Raw genomic sequence first — 13439 nt, 5'->3', positions numbered from 1 at the left:
AAGCCAGCCCCAGTAACATCGGGAGTCCCCCAAGGCACGGTCCTTGGTCCGCTACTGTTCCTGGTCTATATTAATGACTTCCCCAGCAGAACTAGCTCCTCAGCACGCCTCTTTGCAGATGACTGCTTGCTATACAGAACCATCGCATCAGATGACACTCAGGCACTCCAAGAAGACCTAGGTCGCCTTCAAGAGTGGGAGAGGGACTGGCAGATGGACTTTAACCCAGGCAAGTGCGAGTTGATCCGTATTACCAACAAGCGCAAAGCCATAGACGGCTCATATTCCATACATGGCCAAGTCCTCAAACAAACCAATACAGCAAAGTACTTGGGCGTCACACTCGACATTACCCTTGCCTGGAACAGCCATATTGATGCAACATGTAAGAAAGCTAATAACAACACAGCATTTTTAAGAAGAAACCTGAGCGCATGCCCACAAGATATCAAGGCCACATGCTACAAGTCCTTGATCTGACCTCAGCTGGAGTATGCAGCATCAGTATGGGACCCGCACACTAGAACCAACATCGACAAGCTTGAGAAAGTGCAAAGAGGAGCTGCTCGATTTTGCACAGGCGACTTCAAACAAGCCAGCAGTGTCAAAGCCATGATGAAAAGGCTTGACTGGGACACAAGAAGCCCGTCGCCAGCACTTCAAAGCCATCATGATGTTCAGGATCATAAACAACCTAGTAGAGATCCAATCCAAGCACATCCTACTATCAGCTGGTGCTCATACAAGAGGCCACGCGAACAGGTTCCTTGTACCCTTTGCCAGCGTCAATGTCTACAAATACTCCTTCTTTCCCTCTGGCATCCGCATCTGGAACAGCCTACCAGAAGCGACGTTCATGGCACCATCCCTCGACGTCTTTAAGACCATGATGGACATTCTAAGGCCTTAACTCTGGAGCAACTTGTTTTTATCTTGATTTTTAGCTGTTTTGCACGCGTTTCCCCTTACGCATGTACATTGTCACAATTGTGCGACAATGCTCCAGAGGAGCCCAGAACACTACCTGGAAGGAAAAGAAGAACAGGAAGAGAACCATTACGGTTTCGCTCTCAAGTGAAATGTTCACCGATTGTCGTATTGTTTAGTATCATACAATGTACTTACACAATCATAATAAGTTGAATAACTTAAAAAATATTATAATATATAAAAAACAAGGGAAAAAATTGTCACAAAACCAGGTTTTCAGTTGAAAAAAAGTCTGATAAAGGGAGACAATTCAAAATATGTATTGTTAACCCCCTTGTGTAAAATTGACCTTGATTTCAATTAGAAAAAAAGTCTGATAAAGAGAGACAACTAAAAATCAAAATGTGCATTGTTACTGATTGTTCATAGTTACATAGTTGTTTCAAAATCCATCTATTTTTAGTTGTGGCGACCTTGACCTTGTAGATATTGACGTAATTCTTTCGCACGACACACCGTCCAATAATGGTGAACAAATGTGCCAAATGATTTTAAAATGACACAATGAATGACATAGTAATGGCCCACACAAGCTCATTTATGGCCATTTTTGACCTTCAAACTCAAATTGTGACCTTGACCTTGGAGATATCGACGTGATTCTTTTGCGCGACACACCGTCTAATGATGGTGAACAAATGTGCCAAATGATTTTAAAATCTCACAATGAACGACAAAGTTATGGCCCGGACATGCTCATTTATGGCCATTTTTGACCTTCAAACTCAAATTGTGACCTTGACCTTGGAGATATCGACGTTATTCTTTCGCGAGAAATACCGTCTAATGATGGTGAACAAATGTGCGAAATGATTTTAAAATCTGACCATGAACGACAAAGTTATGGCCCGGACAAGCTCATTTATGGCCATTTTTGACCTTCAAACTCAAATTGTGACCTTGACCTTAGAGATATCGACGTAATTCTTTCGCGCGACACACCGTCTAATGATGGTGAACAAATGTGCCAAATGATTTTAAAATCTGACAATGAACGACAAAGTTATGGCCCGGACAAGCTTGTTCCGCCCGCCAACCCGCCCGCAGACATTCGCCAATCTAATAACCAGTTTTTCCTTCGGAAAACCTGGTTAAACATACACACAATTCTTGATATTCGAACAAAAACTAATGGCAGTAAAATGGACATATTACTGTTAGATATAACACTGAAAAGGTTTATGATAGAATGACAAGATACAAAACAACAAAGGGCAAAAACTCTTATTTAAAAGTGTAAAAGTTTTTATGGTTCTTGTGCATGGCACTTATCCTTATTGATAAACACATCTATACAACCATGAAGGTTTATGTTGAAATCTTGAATGGTATCTGAGATATAGCCCTTAAAAGTTACATTGTAAATAAACAACAATGGGTAAAAACTATTATTATAAGTTGAGGGTTACGGTTCTTCGGCATAGTACTTTTCCTCATTGATGTCTCTACATCCATGAAGTTTTGTGTTGAAATATTATATCCTATCTAAGATATAGCCCTGAAAAGTAACTCCATACAAAAACTACAAAGGGCTTTTACATTGTTTTTATGAAAGTGTAAGGTTATGGTTTGTGTACTGCACGGCACTTCTCCTTGATCCATCCATGAAGTTTCATATTGAAATCGTTTATAATTTCTGTGATATAGCTCTAAAAAGTGGTGACAGATGAGATGGACATCATACAAAAACAACAATGTTCAATAACTCTTATTTAAGAAACTGAAGAGTTGTAGTTTTTGTGCATGGCACTCAAGATCATTGACATCTAAAGACCCATGGAGTTTCAGTTTGAAATGTTATATAGTTCAACACACATCATACACAATCATATAAAGGCTATAACTGTTATTTACTTTTAGGAAAATGAAGGGTTTTTCTTTTGGAGCATGGCACTTCTTGGCATTGATATATGTACACCCATGAAGTTTCATGTTGAAATGATATATATTTCTAGGATAAAGGACTGACAAAATTGTGACAGACAGACAGATGCCAAAACTATATCACTCTGCCTTCAGACAGGAATAATAAGCATACATTTTTGTGTTTGGTGCCATATTTCTTGTCTGCTTGGGTCGATTTCATTGAAACTTGGTATGAGTGTATATATAGATGGTGTACGAAAATGCTGATGCAATTCATTTGCAAATAACAGAGTTATGGCTCTTTTTGACTAGAAAATAAGAACACTGTGTCAGGAGCCACATCTTAGTACTGCTAGGCAGATTTCATTGAAACTTGGTTTTAGTGTACATATGGATAGGAAGATGATGACTGTCAAATTGCAAGGCAAACCATCGGTTAAAACGGAGTTATGGCCTTTTTTACTTAAAAATACCATTTTTTATATACCCTAAGATTTTAATGCCTTCAGCTGTATCTCCAGTACCATGTGAGTCACAGCACTGAAACTTAACGCGATCAACAACAGCTTAGTAATATTAAAGACTCATAACAATAGAGGCAAGGTAAAAGGCTACAAATTGGGATCAAAATTCACACATTTGATTAATTATTCCTAATTTATCTATTACTTTGTTATGCATCAAGGGATTCTGTAATAACTTCCTACAATTGTTCTCCTTTATCTGGCTGAGTGTCACATTAAGACTAAGGTCTCTAGGTTCAAGGTCACACACTGAGGTAAAATGTTACGAATTTTGATTAATCATGGTGTATTTTGTTAGAGTTCTACTATAAAGCAAGGAATTAACAAATTCCCTGAGGCAGTGAGGAACATGCAAGACCCTTGTCCGTTTGGCCAAGGTCAAGTCAAACAAATTTTGTTGCACACTGCCCTTTATTAGCAAAGTTGTTCTGCATCCATCCATAAACCAAATTTATTAGGTGGGGGTATCGATTCAATAAATTGTCTTGTTTTACATGTGTCCTAAACACCTACACATATGATTTCGAAGTTGCATGTTATGCCCAACTAATTTGAATTTGGAAACTGATGATTAAGGAATTAAACTAAAAATGAGCTGATCCATGAGTTGAACAACACATACATTGGTTTAAACCTATATTTGTTTTTGCTCGAGTCAATTTCATGCAAGTATGTAAGATTGTTTTGTAAGTGAAACTGTGGAGACTGTGGAGACAAAAGTAATTGTTTTCTTTTATTTAGTTCTGTAGTTTACACAGATATAACAGTGTCATACAAAGTGTTCCTCTCACTGGCATAAAATGCGAAGTCAACAATGTCACATTATTTTCGCCAAGATAATCTTTCAACCTCAAATCTTTGTACTGCAATTGCATGATCAAAAAGTTCTTTGTCGTGTATCTGTCCTTTCTCAGTCAAAACTTGAAAGAAGAAACGCTTTCCTCTTACTTTCAAAGGCATCGTTTTCTCTTGTGCGATGCTCTTAGCACCCCAAACTGCTGATAGATCTTTTAATGGTATCTCAATAGTTCTGGGTATTCCAAAAGGTCCATAGGTCTCTATTAGAAGCTTTTCATGTCCTTTTAATAAGGTTAATTCCCGAACAACACGCGATGGGTACATCATTGACATTGCCAGAACAAAGACAGCTGAAAAAGTAAGAACACAGCATTTAATTATAGTCAAAGTTATCACTACATAAATCATTCTGATTGGACTTAAAAGTAAATGACCTCAATTTGTAACCTAAAAATCAAATAAACAATATACATATTTCAGAGAAAATTGTTTGACTAATTTTATATTGCCAAATTTTATCAATGTTAATTTATTCATAACTTCTTAACTGTAGTTTAATAACAAATACAATAACAACCATATATATGTATAGATGTATTTGTAATTACTTAGGTGGTCATTTTGGTGAATCAGGAGTGTTGGGCCGCAATTATTGGGGATTAAGGGCAGAGTCCCATTGCCATGGGGGGAAACCCTTAGCCCTAGCTTTTTGAACATGTTTGTAGTCTTTATAGTTGCAATATCTGGTGATAACCAAGTCAAATATTATAAACCAGACCATCCATATCATCAGGAATGTGTATTTGTCATTTTATTCAAATATCATAAAGAACATTGAAAATATACACACAAAAAATAGAACAATACTGTATCAGACAAGAGGGCCATGATGGCCCTGAATCGCTCACCTGACTCATTAAGATCAGATGAAAACTATGACCTCTATTGTCTACACAATGTTTTTCTATGATTTGACCTAGTGACCTAGTTCCTGACTCTAGATGACCCAAATACAATCCCAATCCAGATTTCATCAAGATAAACATTCTGACCACAGTTCTTAAATATTGGATGAAAACTGTGACCTCTATTGTCAACACAAGGTTTTTCTATTTATTTGACCTAGATTTTTACCCCAGATGACCCAAATACAATCCCACCCAGATTTCATCAAGAATTCTGACCAAATTTCATAAAGGTTGGATGAAAACTGTGATCTCTAATGTCTACACAAGGTTTTTCTATTATTTGACCTAGTGACCTAGTTTTTGACCCCAGATGACCCAAATAAAATCCCAACTCAGATTTCATCAAGATAAACATTCTGACCAAATTTCATAAAGATTGGATGAAAACTGTGACCTCTATTGTCTACAGAAGGTTGTTCTATTATTTGACCTAGTGACCTTGTTTTTGACCCCAGATGACCCAAATACAATCCCAAACCGGATTTCATCAAGATAAACATTTTGACCAAATTTCATCAAGATTGGATGCAAACTGTGACCTCTACTGTCTACACAAACAAATTGTTGACGGACGGATGCACGGACACACGCAGGCACGCACAACGGACGCCGGACATCACACGATCACATAAGCTCACCGTGTCACTTCATGACAGGTGACCTAAAAATATGTGTCGGAGATAAACATGAACAGTTGTGGTTAAAATCCCATAGAAACAAGGGCTGTTTGTAAAACATGCATGCCCCCCTATATGGGCTATAAGTTGTAGTAGCAGCCATTGTGTGAATACGTTTTTTGTCACTGTGAATGGTGGTGGTGGTGTAGTAGTAGTAGTAGTAGTAGTAGTAGTAGTAGTAGTAGTAGTAGTAGTAGTAGTAGTTGTAGTAGTAGTAGTAGTAGTAGTAGTAGTAGTAGTAGTAGTAGTAGTAGTAGTAGTAGTAGTAGAAGTAGTAGAAGTAGTAGTAGTAGTAGTAGTAGAAGTAGTAGTAGTAGTAGTAGTAGTAGTAGAAGTAGTAGTAGTAGTAGTGGCAGTAGTAGTAGTAGTAGTAGTAGTAGTAGTAGTAGTAGTAGTAGTAGTAGTAGTAGTGGTAAAAGTAGTAGTAGTAGTGGCAGCAGTAGTAGAAGTAGTAATAGTAGACGTAGTGGTGGTGGTGGTGGTGGTGGTTGATGTGGTGGTGGTGGTGGTGGTAGTAGTAGTAGTACTAGTAGTAATAGTACTAGAAGTAGTAGTAGAAGTAGTAGTAGTAGAAGTAGTAGTAGTAGTAGTAGTAGTAGTAGTAGTAGTAGTAGTAGTAGTAGTAGTAGTAGTAGTAGTGGTAGTAGTAGTAGAAGTAGTAGTAGTAGTAGTAGTAGTAGTAGTAGAAGTAGTAGTAGTAGTAGTAGTAGTAGTAGTAGTAGTAGTAGTAGTAGTAGTAGCAGTAGCAGAAGCAGTAGCAGCATTACAAGACCAATACTTAAGAATGATTAAATGGGAAAAGGTAACCTAGCACTGGCAGTAAATATGGGGCTCATTTACAGGTCAGATTTGGAATCTCTGCTGTAAAATGAGATTTTGAATGAATTAAAGGGAGGCATATCTGTAATAAAAAGAACATGCATAAACCGTAGTTGTTTCCCTTGTTTGAACCATGCTAAATCCTTACAAGTTTGGAAAGAATTGGATGAAAAATTTGGACATCATTGCATAAACACCATTTTCTCAATTCAAGGGGAGGTAATTCTGTACTTCATGGACCAATAATGCTCATTTTTTGTAGGGTTCGTGTCCTCATTGATATAAAGACACTGTGCAAATTTGGAAAGGATCGGACAAAAAATGTGGAAGATTTTTTAAAGTTTTCACAAAATAGGCAAAAACGAATAAACATGCAAAGTTCAACGAGCTCCTGCGGCCATGTTTTTTGACGAATCAAATTTCTTTGAACAACTTTTTCAGGGGAGCCTTCAAAGGTCATCCCTGTGAAATTTTTTGAAAATCTGATGAGCAATTTCTGACAAGAAGATTTTTTAAGGTTTTTACCATATATGGTCATGGCGGCCATCTTGGTTATGTGATCAAAAATTTTTTAACAATTCTTTTGTCCCATGACTTAGGGATGCTCCACATGAAATTTAGTTGAAATTGGCTCAATGGTTTAGTAGAAGAAGATGTTTACAAATTGTTTACAGACAGACGGACGTACGCCGGACTGTGAGTGATCACAATAGCTCACCCCGAGCTATCGCTCAGGTGAGCTAAAAACAACAGTCGGAAAACATGTTTGTGTTTTGCACATACAATAAAATAAGTATGCATAAAGTTTGAATGCAGTTAATAAAAACCAGCAACCTTGCAAATAGGTAATCAATAAACAATTTGATTAAAATGTTTATTTACAATATGCTATTGCAGTGCTTGGCTTTGGTAATGGATTACCAGGGGTTCTGAAATATGCTGTCCGAGTTGTCCGAGTCGTCAATTTCCCCTTCCGGACAAGCAGTTTTTGAAAGCTGACTTGTTCGGGGATAATTAAATTTCCGTGGTAATTTTTTTTCGAGAACGAAACTACTCTATTTTCCAAAAATCAAAAACGAAAGTTTATATAAATAGCTTATGATTTATCTGCGGACTGGCACACTTTTTCAACTGGAGGTAGGTTATTTTCTGATAATAATTATTTAATGTAGTAAACCAGTCCACGAGTATATATAGCAACGCATAAGAAAAAAATTTAATAGAGAAACCAGCACACATGTGTATAGCAACAGCCAATCATGCATTAGATAACACTTTTCGTACATTGCAAATGGCCGCATACATGTTCTAACGACCTGCAATCGATTTATATATAATACAAGAGTTCCGCGGTCGGAGATGACCGCATTGAAGCCGGATTTTTTATTTAAATGACAGGAAAGTACCTTTCGTGTTTTTGTCAATGCAATACTTAAATTACTGAAATATTGTTCAAAGGTCAAAATGAAATGTAAGTACTTTTCAAGGCATGAGCAAACCTTGTGTTATGTTTTGAATGCATGCATATACATGAGAATGAATGACCTTGAAATGACCAGTGGTCATCTAAGTGTGCTTGCAAACCTTCATGTCAAGTTTGAAGACTCTATGTCCAAGCATACCAAAGTTATAACAATTTTAACATTTTAACATTTAAGGTCACAGTGACCTTGACCTTCAAATGAATGACATTGAAATGAACAGTGGTCATCTTCTAGTACTGGCCAATCTTTATTTCAAGTTTGAAGACTCTAGGTACAAGCATACCAAAGTTATAACATGAAATAAGAACTTTAACATTTTTACATTCAAGGTCACAGTGACCTTGACCTTCAAATGAATGACCTTGAAATGTCCAGTGGTTACTTACTAGTTCTGGCCAACCTTCATGTCAAGTTTCAAGACTCTAGGTCCAAGCATACCAAAGTTATAACAACTTTAACATTTTTACATTCAAGGTCACAGTGACCTTGACCTTCAAATGAATGACCTTGAAATGTCCAGTGGTTACTTACTAGTTCTGGCCAACCTTCATGTCAAGTTTCAAGACTCTAGGTCCAAGCATACCAAAGTTATAACAACTTTAACATTTTTATATTGAAGGTCACAGTGACCTTCACCTTCAAATGAATGACCTTGAAATGACCAGTGGTCATCTGTTAATCCTGGCCAACCTTCATGTCAAGTTTGAAGACTCTAGGTCCAAGCATACCAAAGTTATACCATGAAATAAGAACTTTAACATTTTTACATTCAAGGTCACAGTGACCTTGACCTTCAAATGAATGACCTTGAAATGACCAGTGGTTACTAACTAGTTATGGCCAACCTTCATGTCAAGTTTCAAGACTCTAGGTCCAAGCATACCAAAGTTATAAGAACTTTAACATTTTTTATATTGAAGGTCACAGTGACCTTGACCTTCAAATGAATGACCTTGAAATGACCAGTGGTCATCTGTTAATCCTGGCCAACCTTCATGTCAAGTTTGAAGACTCTAGGTCCAAGCATACCAAAGTTATACCATGAAATAAGAACTTTAACATTTTCGAGCACGCCGCCACCCCGCCCGCCCGCCCGCCCCCCCCCGCCCGCCCGACAACATCAATCTATAAGCCGAGATTTTTTCGAAAAAAATCCGGCTAAAAACCATTTCAACGTCAAGCCATGATGCTAATCAGACCAATGATAAAATCAGTTTGGCGTCGGAAAAGAAGAGAAAAGCCAAGTATGAATATGATAAACATATGACGCCAAGCGTAAACGAGAATTTGTTGAGTCTTGGCTAATTGATTTTCCTTGGCTTGAAAACGTTGCCGATGTGTGTACATGTAAACTTTGTAAGGAGTTTCCTTTATTCGCGGATAATTATATACTTATAATTAACCGGGATTATTTTATTTCAAGTAAATTGTCTAGTCATTTTGAGATTATTAAATGTCCGAGATGGTATCATGTGTGACTTAAACGTGATCTTATTATATGCACATCTCGCTTGTATTTTTTGTTCATGTGAATTTTCTAGTTAACTATGTTTATAATTTAAAATAGAAGTTAACAAAAGTGTATGCTTGTATTATTTGCTTAATTAGTAATGACCTTTTCCTTTATCTATCTTAAAAGTACGGACAAGTACTTCTTTGGTACGGACAAGTGAATTTGTGGGTCCAACTTGTCCGTGGACAAGTAGACTCTTAAAATATTTCAGAACCCCTGATTTCTGTAGATTTCAAGATGGCCCATATTTGCAATATTTCATTGACTTGTAAGATACATATTCTGAAAGTAGCAAAGAAGTTTTGTCAGTTACAGGTCATTTCTGTGCAAGCGGCCTGCTAATCATAAGAAATAAATAAATAAAATAGCAGACAAAATATTTCAGAACCCCTGATTTCTGTAGATTTCAAGATGGCCCATATTTGCAATATTTCATTGACTTGTAAGATACATATTCTGAAAGTAGCAAAGAAGTTTTGTCAGTTACAGGTCATTTCTGTGCAAGCGGCCTGCTAATCATAAGAAATAAATAAATAAAATAGCAGACAAAATTGGTACCCTGCGTACATTTTGGAAGCAGAGGAAGCTATAGTAATATTCGTTCTTTGATGATTGTGCATGCGAACAAATTTTTACCCCTACCCAAAGTAAAATATTAATCAGATTTCAAAATCAACCCTGGTATAATCCTGGCAATTTTCAATCCTGGAATATTGGAAGCAAAGAAGGAAGTTTTCTTCCTTGAAGTCTAAAGATTTCAAGTTGGTAATGGGAATCAGTTTTCGAAATTAGCACACGCCCGATCGCCCGTGGCGAGTAAAATTACTGCCGGGCACATACAAAAATACATGTTTGTGGCCCGCCGGGCATGTAAATTATTGAAGCCAATTGACAGTTGATTAAAAAAAATCGTAAGCGGTTCTTGATATTTGCAGATCTATTTTACAATTTTGCGAACAAACACCTTGCCGTAAGTTGTAAAACAATGAAATTCGATTGGTTTAACAACACCCACCTGCTTGCACACGCCATCGTTATTGTTTTTGACCGATGCAGTTCGGTCACATTCGGTTCTTATCGACAGTTTCTCTAGACATTAATCGAGAAGGTGCTTTTTGAATCGATCATTTCAATCAAGTAATAAGCTTCCGTTTTTTGTCAATGTAAACAAAATTTAATGTCATTGTCGACATAGAGGCAGTATCTTAGGTATGTTGATGGGGCTAAGCCCGATAAAGCACTTCCAAAATAGAAAATTGACAATGATTTAGAGAAAAAGGAAGCCAAGAAATGGTACGATGACACCAGAGAACACTCTTTTCAAGAGCACTTGTGTAACGATCGACCGTCTTAATTCTAGTGATTGATTAGCTGTAATTGTATTCACTACTATTGAAACAAATGTTCTGCTTTACTATGTGTAGCATGTGTTAAAATGTTGTGATTTGTTATAATTTGGGTTAAAAAAGTTTGGGCATGTAAAAAATATGTTGGGCATGTAAAAATTCTTAAGTAACTGGCCCGACTGGCATGTAACTTTTCAAAGCTAATTTCGAAGACTGGGGAATGTTGTACAACATACCGCATCCAGTAAGTAAAGCAGCTAGAGCAATCCTCACTGGAAAGCTGCCTAAGTCAACATTTATATATGTCCACCAGTAATACCAGGGATATTCACCACGCTCATTTGCCACAGCCTTTGACTTTGACTTCAAAACATTGTAAATTAGTTCTGTGGAATTTAGTATAGTCCCACACAAGAAAACTCCACTGCAAGACACCAAAAATGCTCGAAATTTCCATTTTTGACAGGAAAATATCACTTTTTCTGCAGTTCCAGACGAGGTCTGTTCAAACGGAAGAAATTTTCTCTGAAATTTCTTTGGAATTTGGTTGGTTGCGTAACTCCGTTGAGGGTAATGTTTACTGCAGTTAGCCAAGTGTTTGTCTAATTGGCATTTACTAAAATTCACTCCACGTGTGCACATTAATTGTGGAGACTTAATTAGACGACACTTTATTAACGGGATCATATTCAAAAAGTCAGATTAAGTTTAATTTTATCTTTTGCTAAAAATGTTATTCATGGAGGCAGCCATTAATGCAGCCACTATTTTTTTCAAAAAACCCACCCCACCAAACAGGATTACATTGCACTTATATTTGTTATCTATGAAACTTTTTGCCGTATTAAGTCATTGTGTACACACCGGTCTTACTGACAATAACGTAGTGACGTCACCATCTATGTTTAGAATAGTATTAACAAAGACCTATAGATATTTGGTATTAAGTATTTAGAGAAAAGTTTTAAAATGTCTTTGGACGAACATATCAGGTTACTACACATATCTAACCAACGGTTGACATTAAATAATGTGCAATCCCAAAGAGGTATTAAGGCAGTGGCTAGTCGTACGGCCCGGTACGGCTAGACAATAGGCTAGCCGTACGGCTCTGTACGTGTATATATAGCCTTTGCTATGGAGATTGTCTAGCCGCACGGCTGTTTTAACACATAAATATATTGATTAATTATTGATCTACGTGCAAATTCCGAAATTTCTAGCCTTTGGACTAGCTCGTGTAGTCGTCGTCTCGGATTTTGAAGTCTGGTTTATGTTTCGTCGTGGTTGGAAATCCGATTCGTGCATAGTATATCAAGGGTGTAAACAAGGGAGATATGAAAATGTAAATTTATTTCGCCAAACAACAATTACAGCCATCAATAGAAATCGCAGTTATGGAGTATATAAATACGTATTGTACATGCAAATATCAAATATATACAATAAATATAATTATAGTAAATAAAGGAATATCAATAATGCGAACGCTATCCTATTTCCTCGATCTGATTTCGCTTGCCTATGCCTTCTGATTTGAAGTTCTTCCCTCCATAAATACAGCTGTATGTAATTTCCGACACTTTAAGATTTTCATTGAAAGTTTTCTTAGGGAATCTGCTTTTAGCAGCCTCAATTTTCCTTGAACTACGTTTGTAAAACCGCACACAATTTGAACGCTGGCACAGTTCAATTTTGCCTATTTATGCACCATAAATGGAGAATATTTCCCCAACAGTTAGAAACACGGCCATTTTCAGTGAACTTATATATTTCTTGTATGAAACCATCTAGTTATCAATCGTCTTAAAGATAATTAAATTATTTGTGTAACTCAATTTCGTAGAACTGCCTTTGACGGCTGCCGTCATTGAATTTCATAATATTGATGCATCAACTAATTTAAAACAGTTTTCACGCCTTAATTGCATAGGAACGTCGACTAATTAAAGAATCAAATATGCAACCGTATTACATGAAAGGAAGCCGTAACAGATAAAGAATTTTTAAACTTTTATGAGCTTAAACAAACTTATTACTGATTGACAGCACTGAATCATTCAATGACAATTCTATACTTTATAAACCGTACGGCTAGACAATCTCTATAGGAAAGGCTATACGTACAGAGCCGTACGGCTAGCCTCTTATATAGATGTATACAGTGTTTGAGCAGAAGCTCCAGTTGACCGCCACAAACTTGCCCAACGAGAACTAACCCATATACAGTAATTAAGTTATTCCGAAATACGAATACAAGAAATGTCTCTTTCTTTTACAGATATTCGGCGTAAATAAAATTGCAATGTACGCTCGGCAGATTTATACAGTTTGAAAATAAATATTTAGAGTTTAAGCCAACCAAGTTCAGGAGCTTAGTCATAAAGTTAAGAAAAGTACAGCTAGGACCGATTTCGCTTAAGAATCAACGGATAACTCTAAAGCGACAGAGCA

At 36.8% G+C, this 13439-nt stretch overlaps 1 long non-coding RNA gene across 1 annotated transcript; it reads right to left on the bottom strand.

Annotated features, from left to right (window-relative positions):
- Window positions 1–4100: 4100 nt before the first annotated feature.
- On the bottom strand, window positions 4101–11833 carry LOC127871656 (uncharacterized). The gene is made up of 2 exons (XR_008045493.1): window positions 11222–11833; window positions 4101–4528 (listed from the first exon to the last, which is right to left on the bottom strand). It is a non-coding gene; the product is annotated as an uncharacterized LOC127871656 (long non-coding RNA).
- Between the last annotated feature and the right edge of the window lie 1606 nt (window positions 11834–13439).

Source organism: Dreissena polymorpha, chromosome 3 (assembly GCF_020536995.1).
Source record: "Dreissena polymorpha isolate Duluth1 chromosome 3, UMN_Dpol_1.0, whole genome shotgun sequence".
In the NCBI taxonomy this organism is placed as follows: domain Eukaryota; kingdom Metazoa; phylum Mollusca; class Bivalvia; order Myida; family Dreissenidae; genus Dreissena; species Dreissena polymorpha.
The sequence above is the reverse complement of the archived record's forward strand: the minus strand, read 5'-3'. Positions and strand labels throughout refer to the sequence as shown.